The sequence below is a fragment of the Natator depressus genome, chromosome 13 (assembly GCF_965152275.1).
Source record: "Natator depressus isolate rNatDep1 chromosome 13, rNatDep2.hap1, whole genome shotgun sequence".
NCBI classification, from domain to species: Eukaryota; Metazoa; Chordata; order Testudines; family Cheloniidae; genus Natator; species Natator depressus.
Window position 1 is genome coordinate 32,658,205 of NC_134246.1, and position 26,228 is coordinate 32,684,432.

The 26,228-nt window shown below is 44.3% G+C and overlaps 1 pseudogene; it reads left to right on the top strand.

Moving 5' to 3' along the window:
• The first annotated feature begins 25,000 nt into the window (after positions 1-25,000).
• On the top strand, positions 25,001-25,931 carry LOC141997687 (olfactory receptor 4D2-like; annotated as a pseudogene).
• Positions 25,932-26,228: the final 297 nt, after the last annotated feature.

A 26,228-nucleotide genomic window follows, 5' to 3' on the forward strand; every position in this document is an offset into this window, starting at 1 on the left:
TTAAGAGCCAAAGTCCATATTTTGTATCTCGCCCCCTGCTGCTTTTGAAAATTTCACTCATTCCTATCTGCATCTTTAGGCAAATAAATACTATTAAAGCTCCCCAGCTGTGTGTGTGTGTTTTTACAGTCTGCGTAGTAACTGTGCCTCTTGACCATGGGCATCTCAGATTGGTTACAATGGAAGCATAACGGGTAGCAATGCTTCTGTGTTCTCCTTTTGATAATAGTATTTTAATCAGACATTAGTTTGAGATGCAGGAGAACTTTTTGTACAATGGCCCAGATTCTCATTTCAGTTACACTTGTGTAATTACAAACGATTTCCCCTTACTCCAGTCATGTATCCATTATCAGAACCTGGCCCAGTATCTCAGTGATAAACCCCTGGTTCAGATACACCCTGGTGTAGTCACAGTGAAATGAGAGGAGTTACACCAGGGAACAATTTGGCCCATAGTATTGAAAAATCATTGCAACTTACTAGCAATATTTCAGAGGACATGACACAATCTATGTTGCTGTAAATTAATACCCAAAGGTCCTAACTGCAAACCCTCCATCACCAGTGGGATATATTAGTGAAGACACAGTTTAGAGTCCATCGAGGAATTCTTGTGTTGTGTTTATACATCAGTTATTTAAATCCCAAATTCCCTGGATGTTGCAAGGGGCTCAAAACAGTCAGCTGGGCTTTTCACTGATATGAATCCAGGTGATTTTACTACTGTCTAAATGCTGGTAAAAAGGGATGGCAATTTGGTAGCTTTGGCCCATTTTCTAGTGGACACATGTCAAAACCATGGCTCTGGCTCCAGGCCTAGGACCTCTGTGAAGCCAATAGGTGGAGTGTTGATGACTTCTGGAGGAGTCTGACCTGTTCCTCAATATTAGTTTGTTCATCACTATATACCCTTAGACTGGATAGGAGTGTCTATCTGTAGAGTAGTTATGAGAATTCAAGTATATACAGTCACTAACCAGCTAATTAATAAAAAGAATGGTACCAGTTAAACATTCAGTCATACTCATTAATAACCATGCCATCTTCTTTGAGAAGACATTCAGAAATTCATGATTCTTTATGTCTGAGATGTTCAAAGAAACCAAAGGGAATTAGATGCCCAATTGCCATGGAAAATCTCTCAGAATTGGGCTTCTAACTCCCATAGGTCCCTTTAAAATCCAAGGTGGCTTTATGGGTAAACATTATGTTATGTGTATTCACAGAGTATCTCCAGATTGCAAGAACAATTAAGGTTTTAAAGAGTTATTTTATTCTGAGTAGCATTATTTATTATTTTATAGCACACACAGGTATGCTAAAAATTTCACAGAAAATTACTATTCCATAAGAAATGAGTTTACGATCCCACTGAATGACATTTTAAGATACATCAAAACTTCAGCAATCCCATGATATACATAAGTGATAAAAATGCTTGGCACTTCTAACCTAGATGAGGTTAACATGGGCTTGAATTTTTACCTCTGCTGAATGACTTTTGTTTTACATTGGTTTAAATAATAGAAAAAATGTTGGTTATACAGTTGAAATGCCAGGCAAATCATTTTCCTGCTCAGGATTCTAGACCCAACTGCTGGGCAGCTAAATTGCCGAGAGAGGGGAATCTCAATATCTTTGGAATTAAATGGAAGATATTAGTTACAAATTTAATTGATTTTCTTATCTCCTTTAGATGCAATCAGTGGAAAACACTGAGTGGGGAAATCAAGCCACCATCACAAAATTCATCCTCGTGGGATTCGGAAATCTCCCTGAACTGCAGATTCTTCTCTTCCCGCTATTTTCATTAGCGACTTTGTGACGATGGCCAGGAACATCCTCATTGTTGCTCTGGTTGTGGGTGATCAACAACTTCACACCCCCATGTATTTCTTCCTTGGAAAATTGTCCTGCTTGGAGACTTGCTACACCTAGCCCACCCTGCTCAGGATACTGGCCAGTCTCCTGACTTGGGACAGAACTATTTCTTTTGAGGGCTGCATCATACAAATGTATTTCTTTGGTTCTCTGGAGCTAAAGAATCTAGCAGCAATGTCGTATGATCATTATTTAGCAATGTGTAAACTCCTGCACTATGTAACCCTTATGAATAGGGTTCGGTCTCCTGCTTGCAGCTGGCTCTTGGATAAGTGTATTTCTGGCTCTTACCATAATAGCATTGTTCGTGTCACAATTAACTTTTTGTGGCCCCAATGAAATGGACCATTTCTTCTGTGATCTCAGCCCTGTGTTAAAGCTCTCCAGAACTGACATCTTCTGATGGCACTTACAGCTTTCATATTCGGCTCGATTTTCACTTTCCCCCCAATTCTGTTAATTGTTATGTTGTCTGTTGCTATTATAGGCACCATCCTGAGACTCTCGTCTGCCACGGGGAAGCAGAAGTCCTTTTCTATCTGCTCCTCTCACCTCATGGTGGTTGCAGCTTTCTATGGGACCCTGATGATTGTGTATGTCTTACCCAACAATGATACCCTGGGGGACCTGAACAAAGTGGGCTTGGTCTTCAACATGGTCCTGACTCCCTTGCTCAATCCCCTCATCTACCGCCTGAGAAACTGGGAGGAAAAAGAGGCCCTGAGAAAAAGGTTAAGTAAATTTGTGCTCTGCACGAGAATGCAGACACTGTGAGCCAATTTATTTAGGATAAAATGAAATGGAGAGAATCTACGGTCCCATTGCAACAAATGGGAGTTAGGCACCTAGATGCTCCTGAAAGTCTCAGTAGGTGCCTAAATACCTTTAAAGTTCTGGCCCCTGTATCCTAAGTTACTCAAAGGTCATCAAAGTTGAATTCAACCATATTAATAGAGAAAATAGTTTTTTTAACAAAAAAAATTAATGTAAAAAAGGACTACATAGGGAGTTTTTACCCTGGTATTGGCCCTGCAGGGGGAAGGGCAGCAAGGGTGAAGAGACTCCTGAAGCATGCCTGGGAGAAGAATTCTAGGGAACAGCCCTGAGGGTCAGCGACTTGGGGGAGCTCAAACTCCAGAAAAAAAGCCCTGGTAACAAGCAATCTGTAGTAGATCAGGAAACAATTTTCCAGAGCCTGGGAGAGTTGATGAAGAGTTTGCCAAGGACTGGGCCCAGGGCGGACAGAAGAATTTATGTTCTTTTGTATTTTGCTGGACTCTTTGTTTTACCCCAGAAGGGATGGGACAGAAAGTGTCCTGGCTGGTGGGCCAAGTCACTGAACGAATGGACCACTAGCAGGCCTGAATAGTGTCTGGTGGAGGCAACTGAGGAAAGCACCGTGCAACAACGCACACAGCCGTAAGGGGGTTGCATGCTGGTGAGACACTCTTCCACAATCCCCCTTGCACAACGGCCTTGCCACCTGGGGCAAACCCACTTTTTAACACCGAACTCCAGAGGTGTGGAAGTGTCCAACAACGAATCACCTGGTAGGGTGCATAGGCTGGGTCTACATTACTACTACTTAGAAGTTAGATGGCCTTAGCTATGTCTTTCAGGGCTATGAAAAATGTTATGCACTGAGTGCTGTAGTTAGATCAACCTAACCCCTGGTGTAGATGCAGATCGACAGAAGAATTATTCCATTAAACTAGCGACTGCCTCTCAGGCAGGTGAATTAACTAAACTGATGGAAAATCCCCTTCTGATGATGAAGAAAGTGTCTACATTATGGTGCTACAGCTATTCCCTAGCTATGCTGGCCGAGCCCCCTCATCTAGACACCGCATACGCCGACAGAAGGAGTTTTTCTGCTGGTCTAGGAACAGCACCTCCCAAATGATGTTAGCTATGCAGAGAGTACCCTCTTCTGTCCACATAGCTGTGTCTAAACCAAAGGTTTTGTTGGCATAGCAATATTGCTTGGGGTGTGGTTAAGGGTAGGCCATGGCTTTGATCACATGCTCAGTCTGACTTGGGAAGTGGTCACCTGACAAAGGGGATGGGAGGTTAGAGAGTCTCTCACCAGTTAGTTGAAAGAGAGAGTAGAAGGACATTGACTGCAGGGGTCAGAGATAGAGATTCAATTCAATTCAGAGAAGGAGACATGAGCTACAGGAATGGGAATCCTAGGTACCATAAAGGATTCTGGCCCAAGTCCTAAGAATGCCCCAGATGGGTGAGGAAACTGAGGCAGGGAAATATGCGTAAATTTTTCTACTGTTTTGTTCAACACAGTGTATTTCTCATTCAATCTAGGTAAAGAGTAATTGTGTTTAGAGGCCTTCGCAAAGCCTGTGCATCTGTTTGCTTTATCTTTCATCTGCCCCTGGAGCAGTGAACTGTAAACTGAGAGCACCTAGGTGGGTGGATCTTTGGGATGGGGGGTCCTTGACCTACTAGGGCATCTGGGGCAGCAGCACTGGTCCTCGGGGACTAAGGTAACTGGGCCATGTCGTTCCATTTCCATGACGGGTTAGAAAGGAGAAACCATGCTGCAGCCTGCTGAGATCCAGGAAAGCGTAATGCACACATGGCTACAGTACTGGGACCCAACCCAGCTGCCTGGCAAATATCCAATTTTGGTTCCAAGCAAACCAATTTTTTCCTCTTTTTTTGAGTCAGCCACTGAACCCAAATCAATTTTTTGCTCAGTTCTAATCTTCACGCACCTTATTATCTATAAGGACCTGGCCCTAAGTGACTTATAAATACAAGTCCAACTGGCAGGTAGATGATTTAGGTAATAATATGTACTATCCACACCATATATACATTAGTGTGCATTAAGCACAAATAATATTAAGCACAAATAATACAGCATAGCCTAAATTGGCCTACGCCTTAACTATACCCAATTCTCTTATTCTAAGTATCCCATAACACCCTGCATTATCAAAAGTCAGCTTTGGCTGAAGTATATTGTATAGTTGCCCAGATCAGTATAGATGATAATTTTAGCATAGTGACAGCTAGGAAGTTATTTTCACAGGTGTGTACTGGAATGACCCAGACAGGACAAGACATATGTCTGTTCTGCCCTAGTACAGGCCTAGAAGATGCTTTCATGCCCTTTGGTGCTTGAAATGCATCTCTTCAGACCAAGGAGATAACGGGTACACCATAGTACCAGAAAAACAAGGTATAAAGCTCATCAGTTTCAAATGATGTACACAGTATCTTTTACTTGTAAATACTTGCAGGTATAAAAAGATGGCTTTAAGAGTATAAGTTTGGGAGCACGCCTTCTGCGTAAGGTGAATGTAACATGACTGCACGAGATGGCTTCATGGAGACTGGTATCATACAGAACGTTTCTCCTGTACTATATTATTACTGGTTTATAGCAATAAACTTGACTGACATTGGTTATCTGGTTTCTTGAATATATCTCATAATGAACCAAAGTGGGTGAAGTGATTTACTATACAATTCATCAACAACACTGTATTGGTTGTAATATAATTAAAGAGAGAATGGTATCTGTTGGACTGGTCTGTGCATGTCATCAGATCAATACTTCCGCATGAGTTAACTTCCCATCACCATCCATCCCCTACGGTATAAATTGTCTTCCTGTTCTTAGATACAAACCATTCTTTATCTCACTATAGCTTATATGCTCCAACATCTTGCATCTTATAATCGAGAGCCAGAGTCAAAACCAAAGTCTTTGTAGTTAAGGGAAAGACTCTCAGTCATTGACTACAAGGGGTTTTGTGTCAGGCCCCATGCGGGGCAAAGGCAACAGTTATTTCCTCCACATTTGGTATGTCCTAGGAGCTGTTTCTCCCATGCCCACTCTCAGAATAAACACTTGCAGACTATGTTCACATTTTACAATAAGCAATCCACCTCCCCCTTTCCCATCCCACATACACAGCATATTCCCTGACACCAATGTTCCCTTTACATTTTTCCATCCTTGTGCAGAGTGAATTTTTGTTATGTGCACCAGTATTGAGGTAATGTGCGGATGGGTGCCACCAGTAGAAATAAAAAATACAGATATAATATATATTTTTAAAAAGTTACCTTAGGGTTAAATACTCTATCCAGGACAGGTTAGGCATTTTAGAACTAACTACTCAAAGAATTAAATTCAAGCATAAGAGAGAAATAAAATTATGTAATGCATAGACCAGTCAAAAAACTAAAATAACAGCACTTTGAAAGAATAAAATTACAGAGAATATATGTGCATTGCAGGAAGTAACAACAACAACACAGGTATGTGTTGGGAGGTAAGTGTAAAAGAGACAAGTGTGTGTGTGACACACAGACATTGTGTGTGTATGTGTTAGAGACCGTGTGTTTGTGTGAGAGACACAAAGACAGTTTGTGTATGAGAGACACACACAGATCAGTGTGTGTGTGTATGAGAGAGAGACACACAGAGACAGTGTGTGTGTGTGTGTGTGTGTTAGTGTATGTGTGTGTGTATCAGAGACACAGAGACAGTATGTGTGTGTGTGTGTATGTGTGAGACAGTGTGTCTGTGTGTGTGAGACAGAGAAAAAGTGTGTGTCTATGGGCATGTCTACACTAAGAATTTAGGTCGATTTTATAGAAGTCGATCTTTAGAAAGCGATTTTATACAGTCAATTGTGTATGTCCCCACTAAGCGCATTAAGTCGGCAGAGTGTGTCCTCAATACCATGGCTAGCATTGACTCACGGAGTGGTGCACTGTGGGTAGCTATCCCACAGTCCCCGCAGTCTCTGCTGCCCATTGGAATTCTGGGTTAAGCTCCCAGTGCCTTATGGGGCAAAAACATTGTTGTGGGTGGTTTTGGGTACATGTCGTCAGTCTCCCATCTCTCCCTCCCTCCCTCCATGAAAGCAATGGCAGACAATCATTTCGCGCCTTTTTTCCTGGGTTACCCATGCAGACACCATAGCACGGCAAGCATGGAGCCCGCTCAGCTCAGTGCTGCTGTTGTGAGCACTGTAAACACCTCGCGCATTATCCTCCAGTATGTGCAGAGCCTGGCTAGGCGCTGCCTGCACGAGGATGATTGTGGGGAAGACATGGACACAGACTTTCCTGAAAGCATGGGATGTGGCAATTGGGACATCATGGCGGCAGTGGGGCTGGCTGATACAGTGGAACGCTGATTCTGGGCCCGGCAAACAAGCACAGACTGGTGGGACCACATAGTGTTGCGGGTATGGGATGATTCCCAGCGGCTGCGAAACTTTTGCATCCATAACGCCACTTTCCTGGAACTTTGTGACTTGCTTTTCCCCACCCTGAAGCGCAGGAATACCAAGATGAGAGCTGCCCTGACAATTGAGAAGCGAGCGGCGATAGCCCTGTGGAAGCTTGCAACGCCTGACTGCTACCGGTCATTCGGGAATCAATTTGGAGTGGGCAAATCTACTGTGGGGACTGCTGTGATCCAAGTAGCCAACACAATCACTGACCTTCTGCTAACAAGGGTAGTGTGACTCTGGGAACCATGCGGGTCATAGTGGATGGCTTTGCCGCAATGGGATTCCTGAACTGTGGTGGAGCGATAGACAGAACACATATCCCTATCTTGGCACCAGACCACCGTGCCAACCAGTACGTAAACTGCAAGGGGTACTTCTCAATGGTGCTGCAAGCACTGGTGGATCACAAGGGAAGTTACACCTACGTCAATGTGGGATGGCTGGGAAAGGTGCATAATGCTCGCATCTTTAGGAACTCTGGGCTGTTCAAGCAGCTGCAAGAAGGGACTTACTTCCCAGATCACAAGATTACCATTGGGGATGTTGAAATGCCAATAGTTATCCTTGGGGACCCAGCCTACCCCTTGTTCCCATGGCTCATGAAGCCGTACACAGGCAGCCTGGACAGTAGTAAGGAGCAGTTCAACTATAGGCTGAGCAAGTGCAGAATGGTGGTAGAATGTGCCTTTGGACGTTTAAAAACTCGCTGACCCTGTTTACTGACTAGGTTAGACCCCAGCGCAACCAATATTCCCATTGTTATTGCTGCTTGCTGTGTGTTCCGTAATATCTGTGAGAGTAGGGGGGAGACGTCTATGGCAGGGTGGGAGGTTGAGGCAAATCGCTTGGCGTCTGATTTTGAGCAGCCAGACACCGGGGCGATTAGAAGAGCACAGCAAGGTGTGCTGTGCATCAGAGAGGCTTTGAAAACCATTTTCATGACTGGCCAGGCTATGGTGTGACAGTTGTGTGTGTTTCTCCTTGATGCAAACTCGCCCCCTTTGTTGATTTTAATTCTCTGTAAGCCAACCACCCTCCCCCCTTCGTTCACAGCTGGCAAAGGAAATAAAGTCACTATTGTTTTGAAACCATGCATTCTTTCTTTATTAATTAAAAAAAAAAAAAAGTGAGATACCTGACAAGGTAGCCCGGGTGGGCCGGGGGAGGAGGGGAGGAGGGAAAGACAAGGCCACATTGCTTATTGTAGCCACACTACAAATCAAAACTGTTTGAATGACAGCCTTCTGTTGCTTGGGCCATCCTCTGGAGTGGAGTGGCTGGGTGCCTGGAGCCTCCCCCCCAGCATTCTTGGGTGTCTGGGTGAGGAGGATATGGAACTTGGTGAGGAGGGCAGGTGGTTATACAGTGGATGCTGTGGCAGTCTGTGCTCTTGTTGCCTTTCCTGCAGCTTCACCAGATGCCTGATCATGTCCGTTTGCTCCCCCATTAGCCTCAGCATCTCCTCCTGCGTCTTCTGATTGCCCTCACTTAATGCTTTCCTGGCCTCTGTCAGTGAATGCCTCCATGCATTCAGCTGTGCCCTCTCAGTGCGGGAGGACTGCAAGAGCTCGGAAAACAGGTCATCGCGAGTGCGGTTTTTTTCGCCTTCTAATCTGCAATCACCTCAGGGATAGAGATGATACGGGGAGCATCGAAATATTTGCACCTGCGGGGGGGAATAAAAAGGGAGAGTAAAATTTAAGATGATACATTTCTGAGAACAAAAGGGACACGCTTTCACAGTGAATCAAGCAATTCACAACAGACAGCACATGTGCTTTAGGTACAAGGTCGCATTTTGCCTTTTATATTGAGCGCCTGCCAGTATGGTGACACATCACACACGGCTGGGCAACAGAATTCAGTTTCTAGGCAGCTATGGGAAGCCAAAGGGTATGCGGGGTTGGCTTCTTCTGCCTTCATAACATGTGGGAATGGTTTCAAACTGCAGCGCCCTCCTTTCCCAGAGCAAGCAATGCCGGTTGGGTTTGCCATTTAAAAGGAGGGGCTGCGGGTTTTGGGTGGATGTGCAGCATACCCCTCCTCCCACCCCACGGCTATTCTCTGGGATGATCCCTTCACTCCTCCCCCCACCATGTGGCTATTCTCAGGGATGATCCCTTTTAGCCAAGTGCAAACAGCCCAGCATGAACGGCGTCTTTTTACTGTTCCCTTACAAAAATGCCCCTATTTCAGCCAGGTGACCATGAATAATATCACTCTCCTGAGGCTAACACAGAAAGATAAAGACCGAATGTTGCTTGAATGCCACCAAAACCCAGGACCATTCACTGCCATGCTTTGTGCTGCAGTGATTCCAGACTACTTGCTACTGGCTTGGTGCGGTAAAGTGTCCTACCCTGGAGGACGAAGTAAGGCAGCCCTCCCCAGAAACCCTCTGCAAAGGCTTTCAGAGTACCTCCAGGAGAGCTTCATGGAGATGACCCTGGAGGATTCCCACTCCGTCCCCAGACATGTTAACAGACTTTTCCAGTAGCTGTACTGGCCGCGAATGCATCCCAATTCTTCAGGACAAATCAAACATTAAACACAATTGCTTTTAACCCCTGTAGTGTAGTTACAAATGTGCATTCACCAGAGGTGCCTTCTCTGGCTTCAGCGTCCAGGAACCCGCCTTGGGAGAGTGTTGGCTCCAGAGTGATGAAAAGGTCCTGGCTGCCAGGGAGAACAGATTCTCCGCTTGCCTGCTGCGCATTCTCCTCCTCCTCCTCCTCCTCTTCCTCTTCCTCTTCCTCATCCACAAAATCCTCCTCCGTGTTGCGTGAGACTCCCCGCTTGCAGGTGTCCACGGACAGTGGTGGGATAGTGGTAGGGTCCCCCCCTAGAATGCCATGCAGCTGATCACAGAAGCGGCATGCATGGGGCTCTGACCCGGAGCAACCATTTGCCTCCTTTGTCTATTGGTAGGCTTGCCTGAGCTCCTTAACTTTCATGCGGCACTGCTGTGTGTCCCTGTTGTAGCCTCTCTCCACAATACCCTGTGCGATTTTGGCACAGATATTCGCATTTCTTCTTTTTGATCGGAGTTCTGCCTGCACAGATTCTTCTCCCCATACAGCAATCAGATCCAGTGTCTCCCATTCGGTCCATGCTGGAGCTCGTTTGCGATTCTGGGACTGCATGGTCACCTGTGCTGCTGAGCTCACCGTGCTGACCAAATAGGAAATGAAACTCAAAATTTCCCAGGGCTTTTCCTGTGTAACCGGCTAGTGCATCGGATTTGAAAGTGCTGTCCAGAGTGGTCACATTGGAGCACTCTGGGATAGCTCCTGGAGGCCAATTTTATCGAATTATGTCTGCACTACCCCAAATTCGACCCAGCAAGGTCAATTTTAGTACTACTCCCCTCGTCGGGGAGGAGTACAGCAGTCGATTTTAAGAGCCCTTTAGGTCAACGGAACGGTGTTGGTTGTGTAGCCGCATTGCTTATAAAATCGACCTAACGCAGCTAAATTCAACCTAACCTCTTAGTGTAGACCAGGGCTATGTGTGAGAGACACAAAGGCAGTGTGTATGAGTGAGTGAGAGAGAGACACAGAGACAGAGTGTGAGTGTGCTGTCTGCTGGGGAAGTCTATGAGCGACCCTGTGCTTTCTTTTTAGGGCACTCACACCAGAAAGCTGAGACTGAAGCAGCTACCAGAAGCTCTCCGCTACCAGAAGCTCTCCTGTCCCACCGCTCCCGCTCTGCGGAGATGGGGTACATGGGCAGGGGGGAGTGAGGGAGGGGGACTCCCTGACATCAGCACCCCCCTTACCCCCCCTGCTCTGCACAGCAAACAGCAGAGTGCCGGGAGCCGCTTGCAAGGGGTTACTCTGAAACCTGTCATTATGCAAGGCACTATATAGTCATGTGTCCCAGTTCCCTCAGCCTCTCCCATCCTTATTCAAGATGTGGGCATACCCTGCATTTATATAGATGCAGTATGATATTTTCTGTCTTATTATCTATTCCTTTCTTAATGATTCCCCACTTTCTGTTACCTTTTTTGACTGCCACTGCACATTGAGTGGATGTTTTCAGAGAACTATCCACAGTGACTCCAAGATGTCTTTCTTGAGTGGAAACTGCTAATTTAGACCCCATCATTTAGTATGTACAGTTGGGATTATGTTTTCCAATGTGCATTACTTTGCACTTATCAACATTGAATTTCATCCGCCATTTTGTTTCCCAGTCACCCAGTTTTGAGAGATCCTTTTGTAACTCTTCGCAGTCTGCCTGTCACTTAACTATTTTGAGTAGTTTCGTATCAACTGCAAATTTTGCCACCTCACTGTTTACCTCTTTTTCCAGATCATTTATGAATATGTTGAATAGGACTGGTTCCAGTACAGAACCCTGGGGGACACCACTATTTACCTCTCTCTATTCTGAAAACTGACCATATATTCCTACCGTTTGTTTCCTATCTTTTAACCCATTACTAATCCATGAGAGGACCTTCCCTATTATCTCATGACAGCTTACTTTGCTTAAGAGCCTTCAGTGAGGGACCTTGTCAAAGGCTTTCTGAAAATTTAAGTACACTATATCCAGTGTCCTCACAGTTGTTGACCCCCTGAAAGAATGCTAGTAGATTAGTGAGGCATGATTTCCCTTTACAAAAACGGTGTTGACTCTTTCTCAGAAAATTACGTTAATCTATGTGTCTGACAGTTTTGTTCCTTACAATAGTTTCAACTAGTTTGCCTGGTACTGAAGTCAGGCTTGTAATTGCCTGGATCACCTCTGGATCCCTTTTTAAAAATTGGTGTCAAACTAGCTATCCTCCAGTCATTTGGCACAGAGACTGATTTAAATGATAGGTTACAGACTACAGTTAGTAGTTCTGCAATTTCTCTTTAATTTATCAATTTGTTCCAAAACCTCCTCTAATGACACCTCAATCTGGAACAGTTCCTCAGATTTGTCGCCTAAAAGGAATGGTTTGGGAATCTCCCTCACATCCTCAGCTGTGAAGACCAATTGAAAAAAATCATTTAGTTTCTCTGCAATGTCCTTATCATCCTTGAGTGATCCTTTAGTATCTTGATCATCCAGTGGCCCCACAGTTTGTTTAGCAGGTTTCCTGCTTCTGATGTTGTTAGGGGGCTTATTCCTTCACCCACTCACTTCCCTGGTCCTTCTCGCATGAACAGAGAGCAACAATACCCAAAGTCCAAAGGTGCAAACAATTCGATGTTTATTGGGGTGAACTTCCAGCAAGCATGATTCCAGTTTCCTTCCTTAGTATCCTCCTTCCCAGCTCTGACACCACAGAGCCTTACACCTGTGTCCCTGTTCCCATTCCTGCCCTTAGCCAAACATGATTCCAATTTCCTTACCCCCATTCCCTTTTCCCATTTCCCCCTTTAGCAAAACATGATTCCAATTTCCTTACCCACATTCCTTGTTCCCATCTCCCCTTTAGCAAAACATGATTCCAATTTCCTTACCCACATTCCCTGTTCCCATTTTCCCCACACACACACACACCCTCCCACCCACACCCACTCACTTCCTCATTGACTACAGATTATATAGTAAAACTTGAGTTCTGCTTAGCTATACCTTAACCAATCATTTTCCTGAAATTTAACTAGCCAATCCTAACATATTGTAACATGATTATGTAACCAATTATATCCCACCACCTTAATTAGTTTACACCCAGCAAAATTAATTATACAGCAGACAGGAACAATCACAGAACCAGACAGAGATTATACAGACAAACAATAGCAAAGTGGGAACTATAATGACAAAACAATACAGAAGTGAGGATTTCACATCCCAGTATTGATAAGTGAGTTCTTGCCAGACAGGATGCTGTTTCCTTTTACATCTTCTAGGCACTTCCCTTTCTCTGGAGGCGATGGGCATTATCAGGACAGGATTGTATTCCTAACAGCCCAATAGCACCTGATTTCAATGTGACGGGTTTGGAATGTGAGGATGTGACCTGTCGCTTCCCAGCTTATGGCTGCCTCTGCTGCTTAGCCAAAGGCCTTAGCCTAAGCACAGGGCCTCAGACTGTCACAGTAAGAGAAGGACCTTACACCGGCAGACAGTGATTTTGATTCTCTCTTTTATACCTCTAGAACTAGCCAAGTGATAAGAATACACCTAAATTCTTAAAGTACAGGCCTTTGCAGACAGGCCTGAATATCTATTTCCTAACAGATGTATTTAAAACATATTTTTTCTATTACTTTTTGAGTCTTTGGCTAGCAGTTTTTCAAATTCTTTTTTTCCTTCCTAATTATATTTTTACACTTCATTTGCCAGAGTTTATGCTCCTTTCTCTTTTCTCTCTAGGATTTAGCTTCCACTTTTTAAAGGATGCTATTTTGCCTCTCACTGCTTCTTTTACTTTGTTGTCTAGCCACGGTGGCACCTTTTTCTTTCTCTTACTATATTTTTTAATTTGGGGTATACATTTAATTTGAGCCTCTATTATGGTGCCTTTAAAAAGTTTCCATGCAGCTTGCAGGGATGTCACTTTTGGTGCTGTACCTTTTAATTTCTGTTTAACTGACCTCCTCATTTTTGTGTAGTTCCCCTTTTATGAAATTAACTGCTAAAGTGTTGGGCTGCTGTGGTGTTTTCCCTGCCACGGGGATGTTAAATTTCATTATATTATGGTCACAATTATCAAGAGGTTTAGCTATACTCACTTTTTGGACCAGATCCTGTGCTCCACTTAGGACTAAATCAAGAATTGCCTCTCCTCTTGTGGGATCCAGGACTAGCTGCTCCAAGAAGCAGTCATTTAAGGTGACAAGGAACTTTATCTCTGTGTCCCGTCCTGAGGTGATATTTACCAGTCAATATCAGAATAATTGAAATCCCGCATTATTATTGAGTTTTTATTTTAATTTTCTCTCTAATCTCTCTGAGCATTTCACAGTCTCTCTTCTAGCATTGGTATATAAGCACTTTAAAAACTTGTCACTTTTTAGCTGTCTGCCATTACATGATGTAATTGAATGTGCCTTTTTACATTTGACTGTTTCTCATCAGATCCTACCTGTATTTTACCATCTTCCATCCTCTCCTCCTTACTAGGACATAGAGAGTCTCCATTACTAGACTCTCCCCTAAGAGATGTCTCTGTCCAAACCATGTGCTCCTCTGCACCTGTCGGCTTTCCCCCAGCCCTTAGTTTACCTCTCTTACCTTTTTAATTTTAAGTGCCAACCTCTTAAGGATAGGAGTCTTTCTCTGTTTTTTGACAACGTCACTTTTCCAGTGGAGAGATGCAGTGGCACGAGGTCACCTGCTCCAGGTTTCTGCCAGTGTAACCGACAGCACAACCTGACTGTGTGTACTCCATCAATATTTAATGATTTTTCTGTTTCTAGGTACATATTATGGAAAAAGCAGAAGTAAGAAATCAAATGCCCATTGTGGAATTCATCCTCTTAGGATTTGGGAATGTCCCTGAACTGCTCATAAGACCCGACTTTCCTCCCCCACCTAAATAAAAAGAAAGGAATGAATTAAAATGAATAGGAAATGAGCACCAAAATCACTAGAAAACTTTTCAAATCTCAACCTAGATAGTGTCACACGGGCCTCCCTCATCACAGACAGAAATACGCTATACACATAAAAATATTTACCACCAAAGTTTGACAAAAAATGAATTAAAGAATAAAATCTCACTGAGACTCCCTGGTATTTTTGTTCTTCCTCCCAATTTTTGGGCCATGTGTTTTGCCAAAAAATATCATGATTCCCCTGCTCTCCTTGAAACTGGTTAGGTGTCCATTGCTATCCTGACCACTCATCCCACCCTCCTGCTGTCCCCTGATGCAGGGCCATGTGGGGTTCATAGACAGGGGTATGTACAGTTTGTGGCCTCATGTATCAGACTTTGTTTGGATGAAGAGTTGATTTGGTCAGCTCGAAGTGATTCATGAATTTAACTCAAATTAACTGAATATTTTCAGCAAATATCAATCCAAATCTTTCAGGACTTCGATGCTGGGCAGCAACCCGGCCCATTATAACATTTAACCTGATGGTTAGAGCACTCATGTGGAGTGTGTATGTGGAACACCCACGTTCAGTATCCCCCCTACCTGATGTGGGGCTGGAGTCTTCAGTCTCCCACACTGGAATACTCTCTGCACGAGTTCACTCTCTCTTGCTCCTGTTAAAGTGGTTCCATTTGGTATAAATAATTAAATAATCACTGAAACAGGGAGTTGAACCTCGATCTCCTGCAGCTAAAATGTGCATCTTAACTACCAGGCTACAGAGTCATCCTTGGACTTGCTTTCAAGCTCAACGACTATTGTGGTAAACTCAGGACAAACAGCTACAAAAGGGGGGTAGTAATTAGTACTCGGGGATTAAAAGATATCCACTGAGGAGAGATAACCAGGGGGCAATAAGGTTCAGCTGGAAAAGGGGTTGCTAGGGAACCAATTAGGTTCAGCTGACTCCAACTACTTGGGACCTTTTTAAACCCTCCCCTGGGTGGAAGGAGGGGAGAGTGAGAGGAGGGAGGAAGCTGCCAGTAGGCTGTCTGCAGCAAGACACCAGACCTTCCCAGTAGGAAGGCTGCATTCGATCCCCAGAAGGGAAGGAAAACAAGCACAAGGGAGTGACTGAGGAGAGGAGTAGCAGGACCCTGTGCCACGTATAAGGATTCATCTTGCCCCAAACCTAAGTCTCCAAGGCTAAAAAGGACTGAGCCTACTGAGGCAAACAAGGTATTTTGCCACACTATTCATTCTCATCTTGAATGACACTGACTAGTCATTGGGCTAGGACAAGCAAGTGAGAATGACTTCATAGCCTGGTGGTAAGGCTTTTATTTTCCATAACTGCGAGAGAAATGAAAAATCATTGGTTCACTGAGCTCTAATTGTCATCTTCTGCCACAGAACATCTGGCAGGTCAGAAATACACCCTGAATGGGTTATCCATCAAAGGTTGTGTGTCTTGTGGTTAAGACATAGGTATGAGAATCATGAATCTTCGTTTCTCTTCCTAGATCAGCCACCTCTCCCTGTAGGCCAGAAAGTTTGTCACAAAGAAATTCATCCTTATCCAGAGTGTGGTGTATTGAAAACTGTGTTAAAATTACAAGCTATCATTCTGAGTGTAAGGGGTTTTTCTGGTCCTGCTTGCAGACTGTGGAGCTCTGTACGGAAACATATGCTCTGGTTGTTGTGAGTCATTCTGCAGCCTCCCAGTCTAGAGTTAGGCCTCTTTGTTTTAGGGAGCAGCCTGCTTTGTCTCTCAGTTTTTGTGTCGTATGGGTCTGAATTCTATGAAATATAGTAATATTACATTGCAACCTTCAAGCAAGACTGTTTTATGTTTTTGTCTAACTGTGAACATAACACAGAGATGCATGGAAAAAGAGGTTGGGAAATGGGATTCTCATGGGGGGGTTGTTTTTAAGCACAATACAAAAAAGGTGACTTACAGATGGTCAAAAGACAGTGTTTTTTTGCAGCAATTGTGAATAACTTTTTTTGTTGAAAAACTAAAAAAGTTCTGTTTTTCTGCAACCACAAACCATAATGTTTGGGCTGAAGATTGTGGAGGACTAACAATTTTGGGATGCAAACTAAACACTTAGCAGCTGAAAACTGATTTTGTTTGTTTCTTTGTATCTGATTTATTATTAGTATTATTATTATTTTATTTGGAGGTTGTCCATTTCTGACAAAAAAAATTAAAATGTTTGAGGAAAGTTCATTTTACTGAAAACCTATTTTCTTGAAAAGAAAAATTGGTGGAACAATGTCAACACTCCTGATGTGAACAATAACTGATTTTCCAAAGCGTCTGAGTGACTTAGGAATGTAAGTCCCAATCAAAGTCCATTGGAACTGTGCACTTAAACACTTAGGGATGTGTCTACACAGCAAAGAAAAACCCTGGCTGGCCTGTGCCAGCTGACTTGGGCTGAGGGGAGGTTTCATTGCTGTGAAGCCATTCAGGTTTGGGCTGCAGCCCGAGCTCTGGGCCCTCCCACATCACAGGGTCCTAGAGCCCACGTTCCAGGAGTCTACACCGCAATGAAACAGCTCCGCAGCCCAAGCCCCATGATCTCGAGTCACCTGGCACGGGGCAGCTGTGGGTTTTCTTTGCTGCATAGACATAGCCTTAGCCATTTTGGGGAATCCTCCCCAACATCTCTTGCCTTTCAACCCCAAGAGTAAAATCCCCCATTTTAGTGTAGGGTTTCAGAAGCACTCAGTGCAGACCTAACTCTGTGTCTTTGATAGTATTTAAGCACTTTTGCAAATCCCACATTTACCTACATATTGAATTGTTATTATGATTCAGTTAAGCAGTAACACAGAAAACAGAACAGGTCGGTGAACTACAAATAAAGAAACAGATTCAGAGTAAGTGCTTCCCACTCCTCAGGCAGTGATATTCAGCCATATCACTATTACTATTATTATTACTATCCTAGTACCTTGGCACACTATTGTGCTAGGTGCTGTACAAACAGAACAAAAAGCCAGTCCCTGCTGCAAAGATTTTACAATCTAAGTAATCCCAGTTTAATTGGACAGTTTGCTCTTGCTCCTTTTCATTTTGCAGGAGAAGCTGAAAGCTGCTAGAGATTACTAGGGAATCAGGCCTTAAAATTAAGATAAATGAAATGATATCTATGTATATGGAGGCCAGGGTTGCAGGCCCATCCTTAAGGCTGATATCCATTTTGTATTTAAGACACGGATTTTGTCCTTGTTATCCCAGGACAAAATAACCTGTGCAGGAGAATTTTATCATGGGTGTCAAATCACAGAAGAAATGGTTACTTTCACTGGCACCAGAAAAATGGAGGCACAAGATGATGTTGATGAGGATTATGATACTAATCATGGAGCTGCTAAGCCTGGAGCCAACTGCTAAATGGGTACAGGCCTTGAAGTCTATGAGAGGTGCACAGTGCAATGGGTTCCGTACAGGAAACGCTCTGTAGTTGCCAAGTACCCAAGGAAATATGATTCTGTGATATAGGCTCTGACAGAAAATATTATTATTCCCAGTCAGGCAATACATCAGCATCTGGGGTATGATGGAGGATGTTTAACAGGTCTCCAAGCAGAACAAATTTCCCAGGACCACAGGCGTGTGAAGGTGGTGATGAACGACAACTAAGGTGGAAAGGTAGATGATGAGAAACACCAGGAAGAGTAGGATCTGCATCTCACAGGGGTGCTTAGATCCCACCAGTGTGAAAGTGGTGATGGACGTTTGGTTTCCTCTTCCTTTACTGAGCATCTAGCTAAATGAAATAAATGAGAATCAAGTGGGAGATTATAAAATAGAAGCAAAATGTAGTATCAGCTGTATAATTTTAATGTGTTCACAAATATCTCACTGTTACATTATTCTTCCCTTATCTGTTTGCCATCTTCACATAACTTAGATTTTAGGGGCCAGAATTTTCACAGATACCATTGTCATCATATAGTCTGACCTCCAGCAGAACACAGGACAGAATCATAGAATCATAGAATAACAGAGTTGGAAGGGACCTCTGGAGGCCATCTAGTCCAAGCGCCTGCCCAGAGCAGGACCAATCCCAACTAAACCATCCCAGCCAGGGCTTTGTCAAGCCTGACCTTAAAAACTTCTAAGGAAGGGGATTCCACCACCTCCCTAGGTAACGCATTCCAGTGTTTCACCACCCTCCTAGTGAAAAAGTTTTTTCCTAATATCCAACCTAAATCTCCCTCACTGCAACTTGAGACCATTACTCCTTGTCCTGTCATCTGCTATCACTGAGAATAGTCTAGATCCATCCTCTTTGAATCCACCTTTCAGGTAGTTGAAAGCAGCTATCAAATCCCCCCTCATTCTTCTCTTCCGTAGACTAAACAATCCCAGTTCCCTCAGCCTCTCCTCATAAGTCATGTGTTCCAGACCCCTAATCATTTTTGTTGCCCTTCGCTGGACTCTCTCCAATTTCTCCACATCCTTCTTGTAGTGTGGGGCCCAAAACTGGACACAGTACTCCAGATGAGGCCTCACCAGTGTCGAATAGAGGGGAATGATCACGTCCCTCGATCTGCTGGCAGTGCCCCTTCTTATACACCCCAAAATGCCACTGGCCTTCTTGGCAACAAGGGCACACTGTTGACTCATATCCAGCTTCTCGTCCACTGTAACCCCTAGGTCCTTCTCTGCAGAACTGCTGCCTAGCCATTTGGTCCCTAGTCTGTAGCGGTGCATTGGATTTTTCCGTCCTAAGTGCAGGACTCTGCACTTGTCCTTGTTGAACCTCATCAGATTTCTTTTGGCCCAATCCTCCAATTTGTCTAGGTCCCTCTGTATCCTATCCCTACCCTCCAGTGTATCTACCACTCCTCCCAGTTTAGTGTCATCCGCAGACTTGCTGAGGGTGCAATCCACACCATCCTCCAGATCATTAATGAAGATATTGAACAAAACTGGCCCCAGGACCGACCCTTGGGGCACTCCGCTAGATACCGGCTGCCAACTAGACATGGAGCCATTGATCACTACCCTTTGAGCCCGATAGAGAACTGCCCCAAAATAATTCCTTTTAGAACTTTTAAAGGTATTTAGGCACCTAGTGGGATTTTCAAAATCATCTAGGGACACCTAAATTTTAATAGGTGTTAAGCACCTGGACGTTTTTGCAAAGGCAGAAAGTCCCCTAAATACATCCTGATGATGATGATTTAGGGTAAAATTCACAGGGCCAGCAAAAGGTCTTTGTAACCCAATGGTCAGTGTGTGTACCTGATCTTCAGAGGATATGAGTCGGCTACTGTCATAGCTAAGCAGACTTGGCACTTTAGAGCAACTTGTAATAGTTTAAACTTTTTAGCTCTGTGGGTCTCAGTTTCAAACCCCAGTGGGTTGGCTAAGATGATGGCCATTTCACATGCACCACATAAGTCCAACCTAACTGGCAAAGACTGGAGAACATAAAAGAGAAATCAGAAATTTTGAAAGCTGCCTAATGGAATTGGGTGTCCAAATCCCCTAAGCATCTTTGTACATTGCAGCCTCAGGGTGAAATTAACTGAAAATCACTTCAGTCCCACCCAACCTCTAATTTGAGGATTTAAGGGAGATTTAAGTATAACAAAGGCCTTGTGCTGGTCCTGTGCACAGCAGTGAATTTCTCTCTTGTCTATTTAGTCTGGATTTTAATAGAGCCTAAGGGAGTTGGGCACTCAATGCCAGTGAACACTTTTAGTCTCCTTTGACAATCAGAGCCTGAGACTACAAAGTCTTTGGAGGCTGGGATTGTCTCACTATGTGTTTTTTCTAGAGCCTAACACAAGCGGTCCTTCATCCCTGCTGGAGCTTCTAGACACTAAAATCATCATCATCATCAATCATCTTCTCAAAGAAGAACACAAGGGAAAGATTTGACATCTTTCCTAGGCCAGATGAATGGAAACTCTGTAATTTGGGGTATGGAAAGCAATGCACGTTCCTTGGTCAAAGTCACTCTCCAGATTTCTTTTACAGCAAAAATAAGAGAAAATCAGCACATTTTCTCTGCCCCTTCCTGCCAGAAATGCTGATGCAGGCTGTGTCTAAATCATATCTGGTTTAGGTATGTCTTTACAGATCCAAATCCAGACTGGTTAATTCTAACTGTTTTTTTCAACCAGCCATTCAAACTTTAGTGAAAATTCAAATTTTCAGACACTTTGGAAAAATTCAAGAATATTTTGCATTAACATTTTTTCACCATTTTTCAACCAAATTCATAGGAATTGAATATTCACATGTTAGGCAGCTCTAATATGCCTTATTGATTGATAGAGGGTGTGTATGGAGAAAGCGAGCCAGAGCACTATTTGGTTGTAGCCAGAGTACTCCCCATGGATGTGGGAGTTCCCCAGTTCAAGTCCCCCCTCCACCTGAAAGGGAGAAGTAATTTGACTAGTGATCTTCTATCTCCTACGTAAGTGACCCAACCACTGAGCTATGGGATATTCTGATGTGGGTTCCATCAGTCTTTTCTGTGGAAGCTGTTCCAATGCCTAAACCCTAAGGGCTAGATTTACAAAGGGGGCTTAGTGCTGCAATGGCCAACTTTAGGCACCCCGCAGCCTGGCGGAATCTAGAGCTCTGAGTCAGGTGCTCAGGGTGCTTATACAACACAGGGGCAGAGTTAGGTACCTAAGAAAGGTGTTAACAAAGGCCAGCACGCTGAGCGGGTAACTGCCTGAGCATCTTCACCCTGATGAGATTTGAAAGCATCCATGAGCTACAGATCCTGCTCTTCCCAGTGTTTCTCATCATCTACCTTTCCATCGTGGCCATGAATTGCCAGATAGTAGCTTTCGGTGTAGTTGACCATCACCTTCACACCCCCATGTATTTCTTCCTGGGGAATTTGTCCTGCTTAGATGTCTGCAACATATCCTTCATTACACCCCAGATGCTGAAGTATTTCCTGACAGGGATAACACTGTTTCTGTTAGCTCCTGTTTCACGCAATTATATTTTTGGGGGGTTCTCAGTAGCTACAGAGTGTTTCGTCTTATCAGCTATGTCTTACGATCGCTATTTGGCCATATGTGACCCATTGCTCTGTTCATCCCTCATGGACTTCAAGGCCGGCATCCAATTAGCGTCTGGGTCAGCGAGGCACGAGCAGCAGGTGGGGGTGAGGGGGCCTTGGGGGAAGGGGAGGCGCAGGAATGGGAAGAGGCAGAGCAGAGGCGGGAAGAGGAGCAGCATGGGTAGGGCCAGGGGGTGGAGAGGCACCCGTTCAGTGGCAGTACTTCAAAGGCAGCAGGACAGGGCTCCTCCAAAGGGAGGTGTGCTGCGTCCCATCTGGGAAGGCTTAGCCTCCCTTGGCCTAATATACCCCTGTTTCTAGTGAGAAAAACCTCTTTTGTGTCTTGTTGCCTCTGAGATCTGCACCTGAGACAGGCACCAGTCCACCCCTACAGTTCTTCAGAGGATGGGTTTATTGCCACTGATTTCACAGATTCTTTGATCCTAGCTCCAGCCTTAGCACAGGGGGCAGATATAATGTATGTGGATGTTTTCTGGGGCTGTTTTTCTATGGATCCAGGTTCCTTTCCCCTGCCTGTCAGGAGAGAAAAGATCAGCTTTGAGATCATAGACGCAATAGTTTGTAGGCAGCTGACTCTGGGATGACAGACATGGCAGCTTGTGGGAGGTAACACCAGGGATATGCATCACTATTGCAGGGGGAGATGCATAGAGACCATGCTGACAGGGAAGGAAAGATGTGCTTGCAGAGATTACATTTTTAAATGATAGATCCTTTTCTATTCTAAAGGGGTTTACAGGTATTTGCTGGGTATTTCAGAAGAGCCTAAGTCAGTTAGGAAGATAACAGCCCACAGGCCTATTACTGCCATCACTGTCTGAGACCTTCGCATGATTAGTTCTGTGTCACTAGTCTTCTTCCATGGCAAGGGCTCTAGGTTGCTAAAACCTGCAATGCATTTTTCTCTGCGGCAGGTTGGAGATGGAAAACGGACCAGAGAAATGCCCAGATCTGCATATAAAACCAGAGTGAAATTCCCACCGTGGACTTCTTTCAGTTAGAGTCTTTCATGTTTTTAAGCTTTTGAATAACTTTAGACTGGAATTTTCTCAGTCGGCCCGTTTCAGAATTGTTCATGGAGTCACACATTCTGGGACCAGAAGAGGCCAGAGAATTTTCCCCAGAATAATTCCTAAAGCTAGCTCTTCTTTTCTATAAGATCTGTCTTGATTTACAAACTGTCAGTGTTGGAGAATCCACCACAACCTTGGTAAGTTGTTCCAGTGGAGTTGGGCACCTAACTCCCTGAGAGCTGAGAGCACCTCCCATTTACATGAAGATCCTAAAATGCTTAAAGGTGACTTACTTCACAACAGATCAAGGTGTAGCCCACGCTGAACTAATGAGGCACCTCTCTACTGGCTAGAGCACATACAGAGCACATCTGCTATAGGCTTTGAATTAATGGCTCTGATCTTTTATCTCAGCCAGTAGACACTGATGTGTTTCTATTGAGATGTTATGAGTTCAACCCTTGTATATGTCCCTCTCAAATTCCCACAGCAGCCTAAGAGATGCAGCAGCCTCTGGAATCTCTGAAGTCTAGATGAGGGAGTGATCATTCCCCCACTGCCTTCCACCCAAGTTCTCCACCTAATTACCTGCATGGCCCCAATCATCATGGTACCCATGTGCCTGACAATCCTTAATGGATTAACCTCCCCAGACTCCTGCAATGTAGGGGAACTATTGCTAATCTCAATTAAGAGAGGAGGAGCAGAGACAGGGATTTTCAAAGGACCCGGGAGTTTAAGCATCCAACTTCCAACAAAGATCAGCGGAGGTGGGCACCTAATCTTCTTCTGCCTTGAAAAGCCAAGACTGAGAGGAGGTGAGAGTTATCCGTAGTCGCAGAAGTTGTCTGTAGCAAAGCAGAGACTGAACCCAGCTCCTGAGAGTCTAGTGCTCTACCTTCAACGCCATCTTCTCCAACTACTCAGACCAAGCTGAAGCCATCCTTTATGGTCCAGGTTTTTAGAGACAATTGACATCCTTTTGCAAGACATGTCAACAGACTGCAGATGGGAAAATCTGTTTGTGGGAGCTTTTTTGCCCAATGTTTTTCATCTGAAAATGTCAATCAAAATTAACTTTTTCCTTTAATTTAAAGCAACATTGTCTTTTGAAAAGACTGTCATGACAGGAAAAAAAGGTTGGATGGAATCAAAATATTTAATGGGAAAATTGTTTTTTTTCAATTATTTCTTTTCGCTTTTTCATGAGAAATTTTCAAAAAAAAATGAAGCTTTTCATTTCACTTGGATACAAAATTTTCACTTCTTACACTTTGCATGGTGAATTGTGAGAGAAAGTCAAACTTTCTCCCACTTTTCATACTTTCCTTTCCACAATTTTAGGGTGGAAAAGTGGGAGTTTTATTTTTTTTTAAAGGAGGGGAAAAAGAGACTGAAAATCCAAAGCCTAAACATCTAAAAAAAATGGAGAGGTCTAGAGCATCAAAGTTGAGGATGGATGAATGGACACTGTAAGGAACAGGGACGCTTTTGTAGAGCAAACCACTCCCTGTCACTCCCAGGACAAGTTCACCACTGGAGGAGTGAAGAGGGTCTGCTGAATCAGGATTCTCCTGAATGCAGCTGAGCACACAGTGTTTAATTGAGAAAAAATATGAAAATTCCCAAACAAAATTTGTTTTCCCAAACTGGGGTTCGTGAACCCCTGGGGGTTTGCAGAACGTTACAGGGGGTTTTCCAGAAAAATGTCACTAATGGCGGCCAGAGGACCCCGGGCATTGGAGGCAGCAGTGGGACCCAGTTGCAGGGCAGACGGCCCGAGCCCCAGGGAGAGCAGGGCCAGGCAGTTGGGGCTGGCAGCCCGAGCCCTGCCCCCATCAACGGGGGAGCCAGCAGCCCACACCGCAGCGCTCCGCACAGAGCTGGCAGCCCGAGCCCCAGGGAGACTGGGGTTGGGCAGCTGGGGCTGGCAGCCCTAGCCCCAGCGGTCAGCGGGACCTGCAGCCCGAGCTCAGTGGAGCTCAGTTGACCGTGGCGGTCAACAGGGTCCAGCAGCAGGAGCCCCACGGAGTGCGGAGGAAATTTAAACTTAAATCCCTGGAAATATTCATTTTTAGGAGTGGGTTCATGAGATCTCAGAATTTAAAGAAAGAGGTTCACAGGCTGTTAAAGTTTGGGAACCACTGCCTTAGAGGGAGAAGTGGGTAGAATTACAAAAAGGCCGTAACTGTTGTTGTTGTTTCTGTTTAATTGCAGATACATTTTAAGTCCACAAAATGGACCAGTAGAACCTCACCACTACAATGACTGAATTTGTGCTCCTGGGACTCACCCAGAGTCCTGAGTTACAGCATTTTTTTGTCATTGCTTTCTTCATAGTATATGTGACCACTTGGTTGGGAAACTTCACCATCATCACCATGGTGATCTCTGACCACTGGCTCTCCACCTCTATGTACTTCCTCCAGGCCAACCTGGCTTTCCTAGATGTCAGTGACTCATCAGTCAATACTCCCAGATTGCTGTTGTGTCTCCTCTCCCAGTGTAAAACCATCTCGTTCAATGACTGCCTCCTCCAGATCTTCTTTTTCCACTTCATAGGGGTCGCAATGGTATTTTTCCTTATAGGGATGGCAGTTGATTGGTATGTGGCCATCTACAAATAACTGAGATACTTGATTATCATGAACCGGAGTGTGTGTGTGTGGGGATAGTGGCACTGGCATGGCTGGGTGGATTTGCTCACTCTGCTGTTCAGATTGGACTGCTCCTCCAACTACCATTCTGTGGGCTGAATGTCCGGACAATTTTTACTGTGATGTCCCACAGGTCATCAAACTGGCCTGTACTGACACCCATGTGATCAAGCAGAAGATGGTCTTCAATAGTGGAGTACTCCTTCTAACTGTATTCATCATTTTGCTCATTTCCTACATCATCATCTTAGTCCAGATCAGGTCGCATGTCACCGATGGGAAGTGCAAGTGTTCGTCCACCTGTGGAACCCAGATTACTGTGGTGTATTTAATGTTCATACCCACCATCTTCATCTATGCTCAGCCCTTCAAGAAGTTTGCCCTGGACAAAGTGGTTTCTGTCATTGACACAGTAATCACTCCAGTGCTGAACTCAATGATCCACACGCTGAGAAACGCTGAGATGAAAAAGGCCATCAAGAAACTGATGAGCAGATTCCTGTTCTCATGCAGGAAACTAAACATAATTTATTTTTGAATGTTCATTTCTATTAGAAACTAGACCTTAACATATCAGAGAGGGGATGGATATGCCACATGAATTGTGTATCCTATCGAAAGAGATCACATCCTGCACACTATTATGTTGTGTGCATAAATAAATTATGGAACAAGGGCCATAATCTCCACAGAAATCTGTGGAGTCAGTTGGTGCAAATCAGCGTAGCTCCACTGGAGTAAATAGATCATATCCCCAGCTGGTGTAAATCAATGTACAGTAGTTGTTGTGATGAAGTGAGGTTTTTTTCCACCTTGTTATGTTGCATGTGTCTTA